At 40.8% G+C, this 3,292-nt stretch overlaps 1 long non-coding RNA gene across 1 annotated transcript; it reads right to left on the bottom strand.

Annotated features, from left to right (window-relative positions):
* Positions 1 to 772: 772 nt before the first annotated feature.
* On the bottom strand, positions 773 to 1,158 carry LOC121648480. The gene is made up of 3 exons (XR_006011986.1): positions 1,131 to 1,158; positions 914 to 1,032; positions 773 to 801 (listed from the first exon to the last, which is right to left on the bottom strand). It is a non-coding gene; the product is annotated as an uncharacterized LOC121648480 (long non-coding RNA).
* Between the last annotated feature and the right edge of the window lie 2,134 nt (positions 1,159 to 3,292).

The following is a 3,292-nucleotide window of genomic DNA, read 5'->3' on the forward strand; positions in this document are numbered from 1 at the left end:
AGCACCTGAGATAATCTAATGTGAATCTGTAAACTTGCTGGGTTTGTCTCTCAGATAGTTGAGTAAAAATGTTGTCGAACCCTTTCACACTGAAAAGATGTCAATTTTTATTTCAATTAACCAAATTAAGTAAAACTTTTTTTTTTGTTTGTTTGTTTTGGTCGGATTAGAATACATCACCTAAATATATAAACTAGAAGTAAACCTAAATTTTTACTCACATCTCTTGGTAGGATTCACAGGTGATATTTCTTGGAATAATTTCAAAGATTCTATTGTCAAAACTTGGGAGAAACAAAGGCAGGTACACCTGGAACCATAACTTGAAGCCTTCAGAATTTAACATGGGTAGATTTGGACTGAGGGCTGTAAGTGTCACATTTAGGAAGGTGTCACGCACAACAATCATCAGATTTTGCTAAAAAGAAATGATAGGCCGTTGTCAGAGAATCATAGTATTAATACAGAAACAGAGAAAAATGCAGAATCAATAAAAAAAAAAAAAAAAAAAAAACACTTACCTCTGCAGTTCAATTAACCAGTATTGCAAAGAAAGAGTCAAGGTTTTCCAAAGACGCTGATTCAACAACTCTTGTGAATACAAGAATCACAAGAGTTTGATTGGAACTCGGACTGTCCATTTGCTGTCAACTGTGTGAGGAATTGATCCACATTTTCCAGAGCATTGCCAACCTCGAGTCGTTCAAAGACACGATCAATTAGAGCCGTGTCATTTATGGTCCCTGAGCTCAGTAATTCCTGCGCCATCTGAGCGGGATCCAGTTCTGACAAGAATTCAGTCTAGAACAGCAGCAAAAACAACAATATGATATGAAAACAAAATAACTGCAAGAAGTTAATATAAAAGATGCTTGATTGCAAGAAGAACTCAAAAACTGCAGCAGGCACTCACACTTGAGAAGTTGGGATTGAGGACCAGCAATTCCTCTAGGGTTGCAAAAACAGAAAACCTTCCAAGGTTTGCTTGTAGCCATGTTTGACTACCATTGACAGATGACACGCAACCAGGATCTTCATATGATAAGGAAGAACAGACATTGGTTAGATATCAACACCTAAGAATATGTTATAATGACGTAACCAAATCAAGCCTGAGAACATGCTTTTACCTGATGAATCATTTCTTGACAGTAATTGCTTGCTGAAATGGGTGAAGACTGCTCGCTGTGTGTCATTGTCCATCAAGACCTTTTGATTGCTGAATGCCTTGATTCTAAAAGATGAGCAAAGATCTTTGACATGAAGACATCTGTGGATTTGTCCGTTACATTATCCACAATGGAGGGATGGATATTAACTTACACAATCTGGTATGTGAAGCAACTGAAGTTGTCATTGCTCAGGCAGATTAGGAAGTTTGTGGATGAAGAAGCCAGGAAAGGACGGATCTTTTTCTGAAAACAAATGCTGATGAAATCTTCACTCTGAAGTTGTGCTTGGCTGAAGTTGGCCAGTCTCATTTCTCCCAGAGCCTCGACAGCTGTTGCCAAGGATGGACTGCTGTTGTTGGGGGCCTAGAATTGGAGGAAATTAGGATGGAGATTGAATCAACACAGGATTACAATCAGTTTTGTGAAGCTGTGGGACTGGGCTTACCATGGTTGCAAATGTATCAAGAGCTCGCGACTCATACAGGCTCAGCTGTGCTCTGCACAGCCGCCCTCTGCATGAGTCGCTCGCGTTTCTTACAGAAGCCAGTTGTGTAACTGTCCAGAGTAGTTTGTTGCCATGTCTAAGCTAGCATGTTATGTCATGCTGCTTAAAAAGTCTTGCCACACTTTGGTGGTGCCAGTAAAATACCAGCTGTTTTTAGTTTCCTGATTCATAACCCCCTGCTTTTATCCTCCCCAGAATACGGGGAGGGGACACGGCCCCCTCCCCAACCCACCGGGGCAGGATGGTTTTATGATCCAGGTACCGGCAACGAGCAGGATTCGAACTAGACGCTGCATCACTGGCGACTTACGGTTCTCAAACCCACCACGCCACCGAGCACCCTTCACACTTGAACTTGTTCTCGTATCCTTTCATTTTGGCCATTGGACGTGCTAATTGAAGAGACTCAATCCCAAGGAAGGATTCGAACTAGACACTGCCCCACTGCGACTTACGGTTCTCTGCCAACCCGACTATGCCACCGAGCACCCTACACGTTTGACCTTGGTCTCGTGGTGCTTTTATCCTTTCCTTTTGGCCATTGGACGTCAAAATTGATGTGCTGAATGAAGAGGTTCAATCCCAGTGCAGGATTCGAACTAGACACTGCTCCACTGGCGACTTATGGTTCTCTGCCAACCCCAGCACGCCACCGAGGATGCTTCACACTTGAACTTGTTCTCGTGGTGTTTTTATCCTTTCATTTTGGCCATTGGACGTGAAAATTGATGCGCTGAATAAAGAGGTTAAATCGAAGGTCCACCCTGCCTCCAGAGTGTTCTCCTACCAGCCTGAGCTATTCTACCACATATGAGGAAGTTTTACATTGAAGCTTTTCACTCTTTACTTTAGACTGGACTCTTAGAGGTATTAAGAAGCTTCAAATTCATGGTGTTTTGAAGCATAATTTACCACCTGTACGATTTGAACCCACAGCTTATTGAACATCAGCCAGGTCTCCATGCCACTGAGCTATTCTCTTAAACATACTTGCATGTTCTTCAGTTTTTCTAAGTCTTTAATTTAGCATCCAAAGGGTTTAAAAAATTTTTTTTAAAAAGTCCATCAGAGGGTTCAATCACAGTTCTACTGACGCTACAATCACATGGAACAAACAAAGTGAACCACATTAAAGTTTTTGTGTTAATTGTAAGTAAACTATTGAGCGTGTAGTCAAATCTAGCTAAAATAATAAAAATATTGTGTATCCTTTCAACTATTTCTGGATTAATAGCACAATATACACCTTTTAATTCCTGGTAACTCTTTGGCGAGAGCCTCCTCTCTTGCCTCAAGGTACAACTGGTATGGGAGAGATTTCTCTTAAGGCAGGTGAAGCACGTTTTGGCAAAATGCAGATGCAGTCAAATCTTTGTCACTTCTTTGATCTTAGTTGTATAGATGTCGTATGATAGACTTGAAAAATATATTGGGTACTGTACTCAGACAGTCAACCCAATCGTTGCTTTAAAATAAATAATGCAATTTTTTTCCAAACTAGAGAACAAAGGGTAGACTGCCTTTGTCTCAGCAGACCTTAGAGGATTATTCTGCCTCTTTTCTTGAAAGGTCTGTTCCTATGAAGATTACATTAGTTGTATAGATGTCGTATGAT

This window comes from Melanotaenia boesemani, chromosome 11, assembly GCF_017639745.1.
Source record: "Melanotaenia boesemani isolate fMelBoe1 chromosome 11, fMelBoe1.pri, whole genome shotgun sequence".
NCBI classification, from domain to species: Eukaryota; Metazoa; Chordata; class Actinopteri; order Atheriniformes; family Melanotaeniidae; genus Melanotaenia; species Melanotaenia boesemani.